Source organism: Eleutherodactylus coqui, chromosome 5 (assembly GCF_035609145.1).
Source record: "Eleutherodactylus coqui strain aEleCoq1 chromosome 5, aEleCoq1.hap1, whole genome shotgun sequence".
Lineage (NCBI taxonomy): Eukaryota > Metazoa > Chordata > Amphibia > Anura > Eleutherodactylidae > Eleutherodactylus > Eleutherodactylus coqui.
The window spans coordinates 55,904,245-55,924,497 of record NC_089841.1 but is presented as its reverse complement, the minus strand read 5'-3'; the positions used below and the strand labels follow the sequence as shown (position 1 = coordinate 55,924,497).

The window sequence follows — 20,253 nt, the reverse complement described above, 5'->3', positions numbered from 1 at the left end:
CGTGTGGACCGACAGCATGGGTGGGTGCCAGGAAGCCACCAGCGGTACATAAATATATCCCATTGCAGTGTCCAGCACAGCTGATGTAACGTCAGCTTTAATGCAGGTGGGCAAAAAATTATTTGGATTACAGTGTAGGCGAGGGCCCCAAAAAATTGGTGTACCAACAGTACTAATGTACCTCAGAAAAATTGCCCATGCCCAACCAAGAGGGCAGGTGAAACCCATTAATCGCTTTGGTTAATGTGGCTTAATTTGTAACTAGGCCTGGAGGCAGCCCAGTTAAAATAAAAATTGGTTCAGGTGCAAGTTTCAACGCTTTAATGAGCATTGAAACGTATAAAAATTGTTTACAAAAATTATATGACTGAGCCTTGTGGGCCTAAGAAAAATTGCCCGTTCGGCGCGATTACGTCAGGTTTCAGGAGGAGGAGCAGGAGGAGGAGGATGAATATTATACACAGATTGATGAAGCTAAAAGGTCCATGTTTTTGATGGTGATAGAGAACAATGCTTCCATCCGCGGGTGCAGCCTACTTATTGTTTAGGTCTCGCTGCTGTCCGCTGGTGGAGAAGAGAAGTCGGGGGAAATCCAGGCTTTGTTCATCTTGATGAGTGTAAGCCTGTCGGCACTGTCGGTTGACAGGCGGGTACGCTTGTCTGTGATGATTCCACCAGCCGCTCTAAACACCCTCTCTGACAAGACGCTAGCCGCAGGACAAGCAAGCACCTCCAGGGCATACAGCGCGAGTTCAGGCCACGTGTCCAGCTTCGACACCCAGTAGTTGTAGGGGGCAGAGGCGTCACGGAGGACGGTCGTGCGATCGGCTACGTACTCCCTCACCATCCTGTTACAGTGCTCCCGCCGACTCAGCCTTGACTGGGGAGCGGTGACACAGTCTTGCTGGGGAGCCAGAAAGCTGTCAAAGGCCTTAGAGAGTGTTCCCCTGCCTGTGCTGTACATGCTGCCAGATCTCCGCGCCTCTCCTGCTACCTGGCCCTCGGAACTGCGCCTTCTGCCCCTAGCACTGTTGGATGGGAATTTTACCATCAGCTTGTCCGCCAGGGTCCTGTGGTATAGCATCACTCTCGAACCCCTTTCCTCTTCAGGTATGAGAGTGGAAAGGTTCTCCTTATACCGTGGGTTGAGCAGTGTGTACACCCAGTAATCCGTAGTGGCCAGAATGCGTGTAACGCGAGGGTCACGAGAAAGGCATCCTAACATGAAGTCAGCCATGTGTGCCAGGGTACCTGTACGCAACACATGGCTGTCCTCACTAGGAAGATCACTTTCAGGATCCTCCTCCTCCTCCTCAGGCCATACACGCTGAAAGGATGACAGGCAAGCAGCATGGGTACCCTCAGCAGTGGGCCAAGCTGTCTCTTCCCCCTTCTCCTCATCCTCCTCATGCTCCTCCTCCTCCTCCTCCTCCTCAATGTGCTGAGATATAGACAGGAGGGTGCTCTGACTATCCAGCGACATACTGTCTTCCCCCGCCTCTGTTTCCGAGCGCAAAGCGGCTGCCTTTATGCTTTGCAGGGAGCTTCTCAAGAGGCATAGCAGAGGAATGGTGATGCTTATGATTGCAGCATCACCGCTCACCATCTGGGTAGACTCCTCAAAGTTTCCAAGGACCTGGCAGATGTCTGCCAACCAGGCCCACTTTTCTGTAAAGAATTGAGGAGGCTGACTCCCACTGCGCCGCCCATGTTGGAGTTGGTATTCCGCTATGCTCTACGCTGCTCATAGAGCCTGGCCAACATGTGGAGCGTAGAGTTCCACTATGTGGGCACGTCGCACAGCAGTCTGTGCACTGGCAGATGAAACCGATGTTGCAGGGTGCGCAGGGTGGCAGCGTCCATGTGGGACTTGCGGAAATGTGCGCAGAGCCGGCGCACCTTTCCGAGCAGGTCTGACAAGCGTGGGTAGCTTTTCAGAAAGCGCTGAACCACCAAATTAAAGACGTGGGCCAGGCATGGCACGTGCGTGAGGCTGCCGAGCTGCAGAGCCGCCACCAGGTTACGGCCGTTGTCACACACGACCATGCCCGGTTGGAGGCTCAGCGGCGCAAGCCAGCGGTCGGTCTACTCTGTCAGACCCTGCAGCAGTTCGTGGGTCGTGTGCCTCTTCTCTCCTAAGCTGAGTAGTTTCAGCACGGCCTGCTGACGCTTGCCCACCGCTGTGCTGCCGTGCCGCGCGACACCGACTGCTGGCGACGTGCTGCTGCTGACACATCTTGATTGCGAGACAGAGGTTGCGTAGGAGGAGGAGGGTGGTTTATTGGAGGAAGCATACACCGCCGCAGATACCACCACCGAGCTGGGGCCCGCAATTCTGGGGGTGGGTAGGACGTGAGCGGTCCCAGGCTCTGACTCTGTCCCAGCCTCCACTAAATTCACCCAATGTGCCGTCAGGGAGATATAGTGGCCCTGCCCGCCTGTGCTTGTCCACGTGTCCGTTGTTAAGTGGACCTTGGCAGTAACCGCGTTGGTGAGGGCGCGTACAATGTTGCGGGAAACGTGGTCGTGCAGGGCTGGGACGGCACATCGGGAAAAGTAGTGGAGACTGGGAACTGAGTAGCGCGGGGCCGCTGTCGCCATCATACCTTTGAAGGCCTCCGTTTCCACAACCCTATACGGCAGCATCTCCAGGCTGATAAATTTGGCTATGTGCATGTTTAACGCTTGAGCGTGCGGGTGCGTGGCGGCGTACTTGCGCTTGCGCTCCAACACTTGCGCTAGCGACGTCTGGACGGTGCGCTGAGAGACATTGGTGGATGGGGCCGAGGACAGCGGAGGTGAGGGTGTGGGTGCAGGCCAGGACGGTAGTGCCTGTGCCCTGAGAGGGGGGTTGGATCTCAGTGGCAGGTTGGGGCACAGGGGGAGAGGCAGCAGTGCAAACCGGAGGCAGTGAACGGCCTTCGTCCCACCTTGTGGGGTGCTTGGCCATCATATGTCTGCGCATGCTGGTGGTGGTGAGGCCGGTGGTGGTGGCTCCCCGGCTGATCTTGGCGCGACAAAGGTTGCACACCACTGTTCGTCGGTCGTCTGCACTCTCAGTGAAAAACTGCCAGACCTTTGAGCACCTCGGCCTCTGCAGGGTGGCATGGTGCGAGGGGGCGCTTTGTGAAACAGTTGGTGGATTATTCGGTCTGGCCCTGCCTCTACCCCTTGCCACCGCACTGCCTCTTCCAACCTGCCCTGCTGCTGCACTTGCCTCCCCCTCTGAAGACCTGTCCTCAGTAGGCGTAGCAAACCAGGTGGGGTCAGTCACCTCATCGTCCTGCTGCTCTTCCTCCGAATCCTCTGTGCGCTCCTCCCTCGGACTTACTCCAATTACTACTACCTGAGTGATAGACAACTGTGTCTCATCGTCATCGTCCTCCTCACCCACTGAAAGCTCTTGAGACAGTTGCCGGAAGTCCCCAGCCTCATCCCCCGGACCCCGGGAACTTTCCAAAGGTTGGGCATCGGTCACGACAAACTCCTCCAGTGGGAGAGGATTCGGAACTATTGCTGCCAATTCTGGGCAGGGGCCCGAGAACAGTTCCTGGGAGTCTGCCTGCTCCTCAGAATGTGTCATTGTAATGGAGTGAGGAGGCTGGGAGGAAGGAGGAGCAGCAGCCAGAGGATTCAGAGTTGCAGCAGTGGACGGCGCAGAACTCTGGGTGGTCAATAGATTGCTGGATGCACTTTCTGCCATCCACGACAGGACCTGCTCACACTGCTCATTTTCTAATAAAGGTCTACCTCGTGGACCCATTAATTGTGAGATGAATGTGGGGACGCCAGAAACGTGCCTCTCTCCTAATCCCGCAGCAGTCGGCTGCGATACACCTGGATCAGGAGCTCGGCCTGTGCCCACATCCTGACTTGGGCCTCCGCGTCCTCGCCCGCGTCCACGTCCTCTAGGCCTACCCCTACCCCTCAGCATGCTGTATTACCAGTAGTGCAGAAACAGAACGCTGTAATTTAATGTGCCACTTATTGGCTTGTGGTTGGAGGCTGACTTCGCTTACGGAACGCACAGCAGAGCCAGGAAAGAATTTTGCGCAAGCCTGCTGTAACACTTAGCTGGCTGCGTATGAATTAGTACAACTACCCCCAGCAGAGACGCAGTACACTGAGGACGGTCACAGGCAGCCCAAATAGATTTTTTTTCCCAAATTTTTTTGGAAAAGCCCACTGCCTATATAGACTGTATATGTCTTTCACTGGCCCTGCCTCACCACCACTACTGGCCCTGGACTATGTAAAATTACTGCAGACTGTTTCACTCTGGACAGGATGACAGCGGTGATGTAAGAGGCAACGCAGAGCCAGGAAAGAATTTTGCGCAAGCCTGCTGTAACACTTAGCTGGCTGTGTATGAATTAGGACAACTACCCCCAGCAGAGACGCAGTACAGTCAGGACGGTCACAGGCAGCCCAAATAGATTTTTTGTCCCAAATTTTTTTGGAAAAGCCCACTGCCTATATAGACTGTATATGTCTTTCACTGTCCCTGCCTCACCACCACTACTGGCCCTGGACTATGTAAAATTACTGCAGGACGCAATGCTCTGGACGCAATGCTCTGCACGGCCGATATACAAAAAAAAAAAAAAATGTGCGACACTGCAAAAAGCAGCCTCAACAGTACTGCACACGGTCAGATGTGGCCCTAAGAAGGACCGTTGGGGTTCTTGAAGCCTAAAATCTATCCTAAGACTCTCCCTATAGGAGCTCCAGCATCAACAACACTTTCCCTGAACTATGTCAGAATGCATCTGTGGCGAGCCGCGGGAGGGGCCGATTTTTATACTCGGGTGACACCTGATCTCGCCAGCCACTCACAGCAGGGGGGTGGTATAGGGCTTGAACGTCGCAGGGGGAAGTTGTAATGCCTTCCCTGTCTTTCTATTGGCCAGAAAAGCGCGCTAACGTCTCAGAGATGAAAGTGAAAGTAATCCGAACATCGCGTGGTACTCGTTACGAGTAACGAGCATATCGAACACGCTAATACTCGAACGAGTATCAAGCTCGGACGAGTACGTTCGCTCATCTCTAGTACTGGCATCACATGATCATTCAAACTACAGCATTCATTGCCACTATTGTTGCACTACTACTGTGCGTAGCTGGGCCAGGCCGAGTCTTGATATTCCGGGAAAGAGATCGTAGAGCCACTGTTGACAACTATCTGATTCCCCGCTGTCTCCCCACGAAGGTCTGCGCTCGGCCGCCACACAGACAACTCTTTTCCTATTGTCTATTAGGGACTTTTCAGATGGGACATAATTGTCTGCAGGATGCAGTGCGGGTGTGGATTTTGTCAATTACTGTATATACTCGAGTATAAGCCTAGTTTTTCAGCACATTTTTTTGTGCTGAAAAAGCCCCCCTCGGCTTATACTCGAGTCAAGGAAGGCTTTGAAAAAAACCTCCATACTCATCTCCCAGCTGGCGTCTGTGTCTCAGCAGGCTGCTTGAATTCTCTCCGCTGTCATCCCCCGCCATCCTCTTTGCTCGGCTCTGTCATCCCCAGCCGTCAGCTTTGTGTAGGTAAGAGCTGTGATTGGATCGAGCGTCAGCCAATCACAGCCTTTGCTCCATCATTTACAGCCAATCAAGCTGCTTTAGAATTCTCCCCGTTGTCATCTCCCTGCTCGGCTTTCAAATCCCCTGCCGTCAGTGCTGTGTAAGTTAGCACTGTGATTGGATCGAGTGCCAGCTGTGATTAGCTGGCGCTCAATCCAATCACAGCGCTTACTTACACAGCACTGACGGAGCCGAGCAGAGAGGACGGCAGGGGATGACAGCGGGGAGAATTCAAGCAGCTTTTCACACAGACGCCGGGTGGGAGGTGAGTATGGAGGTTTTTTTCCCCTAGTATATACTCTAGTATAGCTCGGCTTATACTCAAGTCAATAAGTTTTCTCCGTTTTTTGTGGTGAAACTTATTGTCTCGGCTTATACTCGGGTCGGCTAATACTCGAGTATATACGGTACTTCAGATTTTGTTGCGTTTTTCACAGCAGAATGTGTTCTGTTGAACTTTTTGTGGAATTTCTTGCGTTTTTTCCTGCAGACTTTAATTGCGGAATCACATTTCCTGTATGTTAGAAATGCGCAACAACAATTCCACAAGACGTCCGTAAATCCGGACGAGCCAGCAGTTACTCGAAAAAGGCGATGCTCTCTCGAGTAACTCACCTTACCAAGTATGCTTGCTGATCTGTAGTCATATCTATTAAAACAACATGTTATTCATCGCGGATGTTGAATGCTATAAAATAACATTTTTGGTTACCCATTCTTCAAGGAAAAAAATTTACGAAAAGTGATAAAAGTTGTACCAATAAAAACTACAGGTTGTTCTGCAAAAAACAAGCCCTCACATAGCTGCTTTCACAAAAAAAATAAAGTTAAAGTGGTTAGAAGATTGGGGCAGAAATCTCTCTATTCAAAAGATTTATTGGAAAGGTTTTTTTTTAAAAAAGCAGCAGAACGGAAAAAAAAACACATAAATTTGGTATTTCTCTAATCGCACTGACAGCCAGAATAAAGCTAACATATAATTTTTGCTGCACTGTGTAAGAGCAAAACAAACAAAAAGAAAATCGTGAAATAGAATTTTATCCATTTCACCCAACTTGGACCTTTTAAAACTTTTTCAGTATTTTAAATGGTGCAGTTGAAAAATGCAACTCGTCCCACAAAGATCCCGGCTTCAGACAGCTATGTCAATAGAAAAATAAAGAAGTAATGATTTTTTTTAATGTACAGATTAACAAAAAATTTTTTTAAATGTTTGTGTCCTTGAGAGGAGTTATAATCAGCTTTATATAAATTGAGCATTTAAAGGGACCTTGTCAGCATATTTTTGTAATGAAATCCAAGTGCAGCGCTGCAGTGTGTACATTACTCTGTTCTACACAGTGATCACGTGATCGTTCAGTCCTGCGCTGGGAAACTGCATTGCCGCTTTCTGCATTCACTATATAGCCCTCACTGTTTGCTATGTAGCCTGTACAGAAAAAGTTAGAAGAGATTAAAAACCACTTCTGCCTTCTCCTCCAGGTACTCGGCTGTCTCTGACAGCTGAGAACCCAACGTGCTCCTACTAGATTGCAGGAGCTTTAATCCTGTGCCATATTTTTACTGTCTGCCAGGATTAAAGCCCAGGACCAAGCACTGTAAATTTAATGGTCCTTAATGGATTAAAGATTATTGATCAGGATGGAGTATAAAATAAGGCTAAAATCACATTTGCGTTAGGGATTCCGTTTTCCTGCTCCATTATGGGAGCATGAATGTCCTGGGTGATAAGATCCATCTTATAATGGAACCAAACTATGCCGAATGGACTCCATTGACCATAGTGATGTCCGTTCAGTTCCTGCACCTGTTCGACATTTTTAAAAAGTCGTGTATGCACAATTTTTTGGTCCAGCATTTCATGCCGCTACTCCACCAGGCGCTCCAAACCAACCTCTGACGCAGAAGTGAATAGAGCCGAAGGCGGAAGACTAAATTCATTTGTTTTACATTTCTATTCCTTGAGTAAAACTAAAAAGCCTAGTGACTGAAAACTTCCATTTGTTAATATAGTATCAGTGTTTTCCTTGGCTCTCTATCGCATTACACCCCGGTGATTATAACAATGATTTGCTCGTAGCCTCCCTCCAAGATGTAACATGAAATGCTCTGAGGAATGACCTCTGTAATTGGATTATTAAATAACTGCATTTGATTTCCAGGTCCCTCGGCTCTGAGTAGTTACCATTATATATATATTATTTATACATAATGGTCCGATGCCTCGAAAAGTTGGGTACCAAACCAATATGGCTGGCACTACAGCAAAAGTTTGTCACTCGACTTTCCTAGACTTCTAACTGGCATAGTTGATTAGATATGCAGTGGTCACTGCACAGTAATAACGAAGTCTTCGAAAGCTGAACAAATTTGGTTGTCACCCAACTTTCCAAGACTCTTGAACAGCATACAGTATGGCCCTATACACATGGTATATTTTCAGCATGGAATCTGATGTGCATTCTATTCTGAAATCTGCACTGGAATCTATGCCATTTTAGTGTTACTGTTACAGTCAGCAAGTGTGGACCCACCGTGCCAACCTACCGGTTTGACTTTGAACGACTCCTAAGGAACGTTGACCTGACAGTCCCCCGGTGTTCACTCTTTAACCCCTGTACAGGGATCTGGACTGCACCGTGGTAGACCGAGCAGGCTGCTATCTCCTGGAGTAGTCCCAGTGTGGTTGGCAGCTGACTCACAGAGGCACCAGGACAAAGCACCGTGAAACAGGCCGACCTATAAACAGGAACAAATGCAAAGTCAGGAAGGCAGTGAACAATCGAATATGGACAAGAGTACAAAATGAAGGGCAGGCAATAAAGTCAGAGACAGGATTGACGCAAAGACAGAAATGAACAGAAGCACACAAACAAGAGCACAAGACAAACAGCAGACAGTAAAGTCACAGATAGGAGACCTATGATGGGTGTCTGAGAAAATGCACACCAACACTCTGGCAAAGAAGGAGGATCCCCAGCTCATTTAAATAGGAGGGTAATCACCGATTACCCTGCAGCTGGGCTTTGAGCAATGAGGAGGGTTAACTCCTGCAATGCCCATGGAAAGTACCCAGCACTTGGGAGGATTAACCCCAGCAATGCTGATAGAAGGTACCCAATTAAGAGCTATTTACACTGGAGGAGCACAGCGACGCCCGCGTCTGCCTGGTACAACAAGACACAGGTAGCCGGCCTAACAGTTCCTTTCAATGCTACAGAAATCTGTGTGTTTAGTTTGTATTTTTCATGTCCAAATTTTGAAATCAGTGTCATGAAAAAATAATAATCTGCTGGTGATTACATGTCAGATTCCCCTTGGAAAAATTAGACATGGCTCTGATACCTATTAAGCTGTGAGAACCTGCCTTAACATGTCCTCCTTATATATATAAGGTGTGATACATACATATGTATCACAGCATAGCTAAGCAAATACACTCTTTGTCAAAAACAATCCAGCACCTGGAAGGAGTTGTTTTGCTGCAAAACTTGGCATGCAGTTACATCTTAGGCAGATATACAAATGATGAGAGCTGTGGGGTGTTTAGATGAACAGTCTTGCCACCTGAGGCCCTAAAAGTGGTTCCACCCTTGGCCTATAAAAAGGCTCTCAGAGGGTACTTGTGTGTAGTGACCTCTTGATCTTCTTGTGTAGAGCTTGTTGACCACTGGACACCTCTATGATGCAAATGAAGAGATTTCATCCAGTTACCAGAATCTGAGAGGGGCGCATTATTGGAACACAAGAAGCTGGATGTTTGTATCAACAAATTGCTGCCACCTGGGCCATTCTAGCCACACTGTTATGAGGTGTTGGGACCACTTGTTTCGTGAGGGCACACAACAAGGCAACCGGGCTCAGGACACCGTCGACAGACCACAAGTAGAAAAGATTGTGTGATCGCCCAACAAGCACAAGCAATTCCAACTGTTTCATTGTCTACCATGCAGAGACAAGTAGCACCATCATTACAGGCTGCTGTATCTGTCGGACCCATTTTTAGGCACTTGCTTGGCTGAAGGCCATTTGGTCATTACTTGTACTGCCTTTGACACTCAATGGGTTGTCTTCAGCAATGAATCCAGGTTTAGTTTGGGCACTGACAATGGCCACATTCGTATCTGGAGACCTCGGGGTGAGCGCCTCAATCCTGCCTTTGCTATGGAGTGGCACACTGCCCCCTGCTGGTGTGATGGTCTGGTCGGTCAGCCCTAGTAGTGGTACGAGGGACAATGATAGCTCAGCAATATGTTCAGGACATCCTGCAGCCACATGTGTTCCTCTCATGGCGGCTTCCAAGAGGCATTCTCCAGCAGGATAATACTCTGCAGCACACACAAGGGGGTCACAGGAATGTCCCCACAATATTGTCACACTTCCGTGGCTGCCAGGTCACCAGATTTATTACCAAAAAAAAATATGGGATCACCTGAGATGCCAACTTCGACAGCTTATGAGTTTGCACGATCTAGAAGATCAGTTACAGCAAATCTTTGGTGATATGCCATAGCCTCCATGCCTAACCGTATCACATCTTGTATCTAAGCTACAAGCAGTTGAACAGGGTACAAGAGCCACCATATCCACCCAAATCACATCTTTTATCCAAGCTAGAGGTGGCAAAACAGGGTACTAGAGCCTTCATGCCCACCTCCATCAAATCTTGCATCCAAGCTAGAGGCAGCCCAACAGGGTACTAGAGCCTCCATGCTCACCCGTATTACTTTTTGTATCCAAGCTAGAGGAGGTACAACAGGGTACTAGAGCCTCCATGCCTGCCCATATCACATCTTGCATCCAAGCTAAAGGTGGTCCAACAGGGTAATAGAGCCTCCATGCCTGCCCGCATCACACCCTGTATCCAAGCTAGAGTCGGTCCAACAGGGTACTAGAGCTTTCATGCCCACCTGTATCACATCTTGCATCCAAACTAGAGGCGGTACAACAGGGTACTAGAGCCTTCATGGCCGCCCATATCACATCTTACATCCAAGCTAGAGGTGGCCCAACAGGGCACTAGAGCCTCCATGCCAGCTCGTATCACATCTTGTATCAAAGCTAGAGGAGGTACAACAGGGTACTAGAGCCTCTATGCCCACCCGTATCACATTTTGTATCCTAGCTAGAGGCGGTACAACAGGGTACTAGCGCCTCCATGCCTACCCGTATCACATCTTGTATTCAAACTAGTGGCGGTACAACAGGGTACTAGAGCCTCTATGCTCACCCGTATCACATCTTGTATCCAAACTAGAGGTGGTACAACAGGGTACTAGAGCCTCCATGACCACCAGTATCATATTTTGTGTCCAAGCTAGAGGTGGTACAACAGGATACTAGAGTCTTAATGCCCACCTGTATCACATCTTGTATCCAAGCTAGAGGCGCTACAACAGGGTACTAGAGCCTCTATGCCTGCCCGTATCACATCTTGTATCCAAGCTAGAGGCGGTACAACGGGGAACTGGAGCCTCCCTTCAAAAGGACCGTTTTCCACAATAAATGATCCTTTTGCTCTGATATGTAATCACTTATAACAACGTTACAATCACACAGAGAAAGTGTCATTTCATTCCGATAGCTTCTGGGGGAGGGTTTGTTTTTTTGGACAATGAGTGTGTGTTGTGTCTGTAGAGCTGGGGCAGTCACTTGTCACCCAGCTTTTGAAGATTCCTGAATGGTATAATTTCTTAGTTCCACAATGAGACATCTCTCTCCTTGTACCCTCCCTTCCATAAACTGTTCCATGGAGTGAATTCAATACAGTTAGTCCCCGACTTGCGAACAGGTTCCGTTCCGGGAGCCCGTTCGCAAGTCCGTTTTGTTCGCAAGTCGAACAAATGGTTGTATGGAGGGGATCGCGAGTGGATCCCGCTCCATACAACGTCGGGTGCCGGCTGTTCTTACAGCGGGCACCCGGCGGCAGCAGTTCCGACGAGCCGTGGCGCTTGTCGGAACTGTTAACACTTTAAATACCGCTCTGACAGCGGTATTTAAAGTGTTAACAGTTCTGACGAGGGGCGCGGCTCGTCGGAACTGCTGCCGCCGGGTGCCCACTGTAAGAAACAGCCTGCACCCGACGTTCAGGGGGTCCGTACAGCGTCCTACTATGAGATCGCGGGACGCTGTGTGGTTGCTAGGCAGCCGGGGACCTCCTGAAAGGCCCCAGGGCTGCCTATGCAGAGTGCCCATCAAGCGCACGGCTTGATAGGCACTCTTCATAGACAGCCCTAGGGCCTTTCAGAAGGCCCCCGGCTGCCCAGCAACCACGATCTGACCGGACAGGCTTCTATCAGGCTTGATAGAAGCCTCTCCGGCCCCTGCACAGTATGATGTAATGCCATAGCATTACATCATACTGTGCAGGACAGATAGTTCGTATCTAGCGAAATTCGTAAGTCGAATGTTCGCAAGTCGGGGACTATCTGTAATGACATTATTTAAGTTAGGACGTATTTACACAGCCGTGAATGTTGCAGGAGTTCTGTGCATTTGCATGGCGCACAGAACTCATGTGATGTGTTAACCCTTCGTTTCCAATTTGTTAATTTACATGGGCATTTTTCCTGTTGAACGTACAAATAGTAGTATGTTCCATTTTTCAGCAATATCGCCGAAAAGTCACCCATTATTTGCTAATAATTAATCATGAGTTAAAAATCGCATTGCGCTCGCTTTAAAATTGCATTTAGATGTGCGATTTTTATTTTTTGTACTATTGAAGCAACTGACGAATTTCACACCAAAATCCAGAGGTCTAGGGAGAGCCTCCCTTCAAGTGTTTAGTGTTCCGCAATAAATGATCCTTTTGCTCTGATATTGTAATCACTAACTCACTGTTACAATCACACAGAGAAAGTTTCATTCGATTCCGACAACTTCAAGAAGTTGATTTTTTTTGACACGTAGTACTTCTAATCTCATCCAACTCCTTTAAGAGGGGACTACATTTTCTTTAAGACATGGGAAGAAAATATTGCAATTAAATTTTAATGTGTCAGCCCGCTCCTCCTGGAGGTAGTCCATTTATTCCGACCTAGGTCACTCCTGGCGAAACCGTCTTGTGATGAACCCCTATAGAATGCTTAATGTCCATCTGGCAGCTGATGGTTTTGTTCCATGGTCTCAGGCTAAAAAGGCTTCATGTTCTAAGTGGTCTCCCAGGTCGCCTAGGGCTTAGCAGCGAAATGAAGGTGTTAAAATGTTCCCCGTGTATTGTACCGCGGATTACTGCGTCTTTGGCATCTCATCCCCAGCTGAGTCATAACTAACATATTAAAATCCATTGCCAGCTTACATTTAACTCCCCGAAGTGTCAAGCGGTAGATCATATGAAACATAACTGCTAGAACCGCTTCACTTGGCATCTGAGCGAATTGCTAAAAATCAAGCCTTGCCTCTCTCACTTACTCCCCGTGATGACAGGCCCTTCACCGTGCGCTCTCTCTGCCCGGATCCTGCGGCCCGCCATGTGTTTCACCCCTGGAGCAGGTTGCTTACTTTCACAGACTTGGGAAAATAAATTGAAAACGTATCGTTTGGTTTTTTAAGACTCTTTATTTAAGACTGAAAAATATTTTTCCAGCAAGGAAAAACCAAAATGAAAATTTCATCCAGTTCACAGGAAAAGCTGATTTTAACATCCCGGGTCCCAGTAGGTGGCTTACGAGAAAAACGTCTTACTAAAACAATGCTTAACCCAGCGAGAGAACACATGGAAAAGGGCTGAAAGTTGCAAATATCAAGTTCTTCATGAATTAAGCCAGCAAATTTTCATCTGAATAGGTGCAAAACGCTGATTAATGTCTTAATATATTTTTATAGCAGTCAGAGCTCCTTATTTCTGGTACAGATTAACTCAAAATGACCTCTTTCACATTATAACATTATAGAACTTAATGATAAAATTCTGATTACCTGCAACTACCACTGGGGGGAGCTGATTGTATACATATTTACATGTAACAATCACTGCAATAGGAACACCTACTCAATAACAGGTTGGTCAACCTTTTGGGGTGATCATCACTGTTTTTGGACATCGGGGAACAGATTCCACAAGGTGGCAAACATCCTCCATACCTAATTCAACCCATGTCTGCTGCAGCAGCTCCATCAGTTGGAGCGCATTTTGTGAATAAGTGGGAACAGATCTCACAACCCTGTCCAGCATATCACAAACATGGGGTTACAGTCCAGTGAGTTTGGGGGCCAAGGCAGTGTGGAGAATTCATTGCTGTGTTCCTCCAACCACTTCCTAGTGATCAGAGCTCAATGATATGGATCATTGTCCTGTTGAAAGATGGCAATGTGGTCACGGAGGGCTTTCCAAGAATATGGGTGACGATGGCTAACAGGTTTCTGTAACGTTCACCATTCAAGGATTGTGGTATGAGGGCCAACAGTCATAGTTCATGCCAGGAAAACGCTCCTCAGACCGTTACACTGAAACTACTGGACTATTGAACTCTAGCAGTGCCTCCCATTCTACCTGATGGCGTAAAAATAATTCCTTATATAGTCCTAAAATGGCTGCCGAGTCTCATAAGAGGGGTCAGGGTTTTGTTTGAGCTCATGAATATGTATGCAGATGAATAAACGTTCATATAAGTGAATAGATATTCTCTTTGGCGCATAAACATTATATAAAATGAGACAGCTCGGATTGGGTGAAAACATGTGTATCTGGGTAAAGAATTGGCTCAGAGATAGGAAGCAGAGGGTGGTAATAAATGGTTCATATTCTGATTGGGTCTCTGTTGCTAGAGGCGTGCCACAGGGCTCAGTATTAGGCCCCATTCTGTTCAATATATTTATCAACGTCCTGATAGAGGGGCTGCACAGAAAAATATCAATATTTGCAGATGACACAAAATTATACAAGATAATCAATACAACGGAGGACAATGTATGGCTACAGAAGGACCAAGATAAGCTGGGGGCTTGGGGAGAAAAATGGCAAATGAAGTTCAATGTTGATAAATGTAAGGTTATGCACATGGGCAGGAGAAACGGATGTCACCAATAAACACTAAATGGGGTACTGCTAGGGAAAAGTGAGATGGAAAAAGACCTGGGGGTACTAGTGGATTGTAGATTAAACTGAAGCAACCAATGCCAGTCAGCTGCTGCAAAAGCTAATAAAGTCTTGGGGTGCATTAAAAGAGGTATAGGGGCGAGGGACGAGAACATTATCCTTCCACTATATAAGGCCCTTGTAAGGCCCCTCATGGAATACTGTGTACAGTTCTGGTCACCGGTGTTCAGGAAAGATGTTACAGTGCTTGAGGGGGTTCAAAGAAGGGCAACTAAACTAATAAACGGAATGACGGGACTAGAATACCCAGAGAGGCTAACAAAATTGGGATTATTTACCCTGGAAAAAAGACGGCTAAGGGGCAACCAAATAACTATGTATAAATACATAAGGGGACAATACAAGGATTTCTCCCATGATCTGTTTATACCCAGGACTGTGACTGTAACAAGAGGGCATCTGCTAGATCTAGAAGAAAGCAGGTTTATCACCAACACAGAAAAGGGTTCTTTACTGTAAGAGCAGTGAGACTGTGGAACTCTCTGCCAGAGGACGTGGTGATGGCAAAATCCATAGAGGAGTTTAAGAGGGGACTTGACATCTTTCTAGAGCGGAAGAATATTACACGATAAAAATCTTAGGTTATTTGTTAATCCTGGTATATAGGCAGGTAGGAACTATTAGTGGTTGATCCAGGGATTAGTCTGATTGCCATTAGGGAGTCGGGAAGGAATTTTCCCCCAAATGGGCTAATTGGCTCCTGCCTCTTGGGGTTTTTGCCTTCTTCTGGATCAACAACATAGGAGGATAAACAGGCTGAACTAGATGGACATTGTCTTCATTCGGCCTTACATAATATGTTACTATGTATATTACATACATATCTAGCAATGCTTCCACCAACGGTACCCACACTCCGCCTGAGGACACTCATAGAATCATAGACTGGTAGAGTTGGAAGAGACCTCCAGGGTCATCAGGTCCAACCCCCCCTGCTCAGTGTAGGATTTACTAAATCATCCCAGACAGATATTTGTCCAGCATTTGTATGAACACTTCCATTGAATGAGAACTCACCACCTCCTGTGGTAACCTGTTCCACTCATTGATCCCCCTCACTGTCTAATATCTAATCTGTCTCCTCCCTTTCAGTTTCATCCCATTGCTTCTAGTCTTTCCTTGTGCAGATGAGAATAGGGCTGATCCCTCTGCACTGTGACAGTCCTTCAGATATTTGTAGACAGCTATTTTGTCTCCTCTCAGCCTTCTCTTCTACAAGCTAAACATTCCCAGATCCTTTAACCGTTCCTCACAGGACATGATTTGCAGACCGCTTACCATCTTGGTAACTCTTCTCTGAACTTGCTCCAGTTTGTTGCTGTCTTTTTTAAAAAGGGGTGCCCAGAACTGGACACAGTATTCCAGATGAGGTCTGACTCACCCTGTGTCCAAGAAAAAATGCAATAAAAAACAAACAAAAAGTCGTATGTATTCCAAAGTGGTCCAACATAAACTACAGGACGTCCCGCAAAAAGTGAGCCCTTGCACAACTATGTCGACGGAAAAAAAAAATTATTGCGCTCAGAAGATGGAGGCAGAAAATAATTGAAAAAAAATTAAATGTCTTTGAAAAAAAATACAAGTAGTACAGCAAAAAAAAAAAAAACTATACAAGTTTAGTATCGTAGTAATTGTAGTGACCGATAGAATAAAATTATCATGTCATTTTTGTTGCAGTTTGTGCGCAGAATCAAGACAAACTAAAAAGATGGCGGAATTTAGTTTTTTTCTTATTTTACTCCACTTAGAATTCTTTAAAACTTTTTCAGTACATTATTTGGAACATTAAATAGTATCATTGAAAAATACATCTCGTCCCCTAAAAAACAAGCCCTCATACAGCGACATCAATGGATAAATAAAGGAGTTAAGATTTTTTAACCCCTTCATGACATGGCCTATTTTGGCGTTGAGGACCAAGCGATTTTTTGGTATTTTTCCATCTCCATTTTTCAAAAGCCATAACTTTTTTATTTTTCCGTGGACGCGGCCGTATAAGGGCTTGTTTTTTGCGTGGCGAACTGTAGTTTTTATCGGTGCCACTTTTGGGTACATAGACTATATTGTAAAATTTTTTTTTTTTTTTTAATGATAGCAGAGAGAGAAAACGCATCAATTCTGCCATAGATTTTTTTATTTTTTTTTTACACCGTTAATCATGCAGCATAAATGAGACTTTCCATTTTTTCTGCAGACCGGTACGGTTACAACGATACCAAAATTCTAACATTTTTTTTAGGTTTTCCCACTTTTCTGCAATAAAAACCCTTTTTTTTGGAAATCTTTTTTCTATTCTAAATTGCTGCATTCAAAGTCACGTAACTTTTTTATTTTTTGATGTACAGAGCTCTATGAGGGCTTATTTTTTGCGAGACGAGCTGTAGATTTTATTGGTACCATTTTGGCGTACATACGACTTTTTTGATCACTTTTATTGCGTTTTTAGTGAGGCAAAATGCTAAAAATGAGCATTTTGCCTCAGTTTTTTAGCTTTTTTTTTAGCGTTTTTTTCGGTGCACAGTCATAAGCATGTGCAACTTATTGTACGCATCGTTATGGACGCGACAATACCAAATATGTGGGGGGTTATTTTTTTTTTACCTTTTTTTATGCTAATCTGAGAAAAAGCATAAAAAATGGTTTTTTTACTCTTTTTTTTTACATTTTTTTTAATTCATTTTTTAAATCTTTCTTTTTTTTTACACTGTTTGTGTCCCTCTGAGGGACTTACATCACTGTACCGATGATCGCTGTCATAAGGCATGGCAGAGCTACTGCTCTCCCATGCCTTATCGCTCATACAGCGATCTCAGGCATAGGCAATACAGGACGCCAGTGTCTGGCGTCCTGTTGCCATGGTGACAGGCCGGGCTCTCGCGATGACATCGCGAGTTCCGGCCGGAGACACAGAGGGAGCCGCGCTCCCGCTGTGAACTCTTCCCCTGCCGCGATCTACTTAGATCGCGGCAGGGAAGGGGTTAAAAGTGGCGGGCGCATCTCCGATGTCCCCCCGCTGCTGCAGCGAGACGCCGGCTGTGACTGACAGCCGGCTCCCGCTGCGGGATAGCGCTGGATCATATGTGATCCCGCGCTATCTCCAGGACGTAAGTTTACGCCCTGTTGCGGGAAGTACCCCGCTCCCAGGACGTAAACTTACGCCCTGCAGCGGGAATGGGTTAAAAGAAGGGAGAAAAAAATGAAAATGGAAAAATGAAAAAAAGCTTGATCACTAAGGGGTTAAAAACATCCATCCACTCTGCACATATTGTAGGTGCACTCATCAGAAGTGCGCAGGTCTAAGGTGAACTTGTGCTGCATTGTTAGAATTAGAGATGAGCGAGCACCCAAATGCTCGGGTCCGCGTTATTCGAGTCGAACTTTTCGTAAAATTCGAGAGCTCTACTCGAGTAATGAACCCTATTGACTACAATGGGAGACTCGAGCATTTTTGTATGTGGGACGCCGGGTGCCGAGCTTTTTTTTTTCCCTAGATCTCTCTCTGTCTCTCTTTCTCTCTCTCTCTCTCTCTCTCTCCTGCCTGCCAGACAAACAAATTGCCATTTACACGCGGCAGGGAGGGGCCAAAACAGGCACGTCACAGCGGGGAGGAGCCAAAAACTGGGGTGGGGTCGAACACAGCTTGAAGCTCGTTTGAGTAACAAGCACCATCGAGTATGCTAATACTCGAACGAGCATCAAGCTCGGCAGAGTATGTTCCCTCAGCTCTAGTTAGAATGCTTTCCTGAATCCAAAGGGGATGAGCTTAACATTATGGTGCTTTTCTCCCATGATATGCAGCTACTAGTCTTGAAAGAACAGAAACAGTTGAACACGATTTCAGATTGAACTTTGTTAAAAGTTCAGTTCTGTGCAAACTTGAACCTTGGGCGGTTCATCCTGGCCAAAACCACTACCACCTCTGTTGTACTGGTGACGTTCCAGTTCAGTTCAAACTAATTTGGGCTGAACCGAACTTTTCGCCAAAATTTGGCAAAGCGGCGGAACAAAACAATTGAAGATTTCACTCCTTACTAGTGAGTACATTGGTTGTCTATCTAGGATACTGTTTTTTTCTCTATTTATCATTGGGCACCTAATTCTGAGAATGGGTTTCTGTTTCATATTGAAAAGACCCTGCGGGTCTATGAAAACTTAGGGTGCTTTTACATAGGATGACCTTTTAGGTGCAGATGCCTAACAGGTCACCCTAGCGATGATCGTTCCTGTGCTTTTACACAGGAACAAATATCATTAAGTAAATAGAGGCTATCGTTTCCCCTTAGGGAGAGCACCTAAAAGGTGTGTAAGGAGACATATAAGGCCATCCATGCTCCTCTGGGAAAAGGAGAAGTCTGACATTGACTTGCAGGAATGCTGCCTTGCAATAGGTGGCACTGCAGAGGTATTGTTTCATTTCAATTTGCATATTTCCCAGAGGAACCTGAATGGCCTTATAAGTCTCCTCACACAGCTTCTAGGTGCTGCCCTTAACGAGAAACGATACCCTTTCTGACCCTCATCTATAGGCCTCTCACTAGCCAAGCCAGAAACCTACTGTTCACTGATGAGGGACGATCACCCTGAAACAGCTGTCTGTGTATGGTTATTCTGGCTTTAGTTTACAATTCCCAGTCAGTGTTATAAGGCTTGTTTAGAATGATACATTCAAAAAAAAAGCAAAAGATGACTGCTTTACCGTGAAAAAATCTTTAGCCTTTATTCGTACAAGTGTTTCACATGAAGTCTAGAATTTCTGACATTGATTTGCAGTTATGCTGCCTTCCAATGGGGGGTGCTGCAGAGGTCTTATTCCCTCTTCCCATTTAAACTGGACAAACATATTATCATTCTGTGTTAATTTAATGCATGCTTTTACACTGAAGGACAATTGTTCAGATTCTCGTTGATCATGGAAATCTGAACGATTTTCAGCCTGTGTAAAGGTGCCCTTACTTTCAGGCAATACTCCATGAGAGAAAATAAAAGTAGGCAAATTAGGTCATATCAGTCAAACCAAAGACTCCTCCAAAAGGAAGAGTCACCCATCTGAGCCTTTGGTGTGGCTGACATGACCCCATCTGCATATTTTTTTCCCATGGAGCATTGCCTAAAATTAAGTTTCCACACACCCGCTGGGTCTCTTCAATAAGAACCAGTACTCCCTCTGAACACCAAACACTTACATGTCCATAACATACTTGTATATCCAGACTTTTTTACAGGAAGCTACATTTCGGTTATGTTCACACGGTGTAGAAAAGCTATGTGGATGAGATTTTTAAAAATTTAGTCCACTTGGTGTGGAAAAATTCTGCACAAAATCTGCAGCATGCCAGTATTTTCACTGTAGATTCCCGAAGCTCTGTACCTAACAACAGACAGTGGTTGCACCAAAGCTGGAAGGGAGACTCCTAATGGCAGCCACTTCAAACTTGATTAACAGTGGTAAAGCAATAACATTTTTTTAATGCAAGTATATTATAGACATAATTAGACTAACGCAGGCTAGAAGATGGGGAGCAGAAGTTGTCTGAAAAGTTAATGCCCCTTTTAATTTGTGTTTTTGATCTCTT

General features: G+C 46.2%; 1 protein-coding gene across 1 annotated transcript in view; it reads left to right on the top strand.

The window, feature by feature from the left end:
• CCBE1 (collagen and calcium binding EGF domains 1) overlaps window positions 1-20,253 on the top strand; it is a 314,798-nt gene that overhangs the window by 248,542 nt on the left and 46,003 nt on the right. The gene's annotated exons all lie outside the window — the stretch shown is intronic.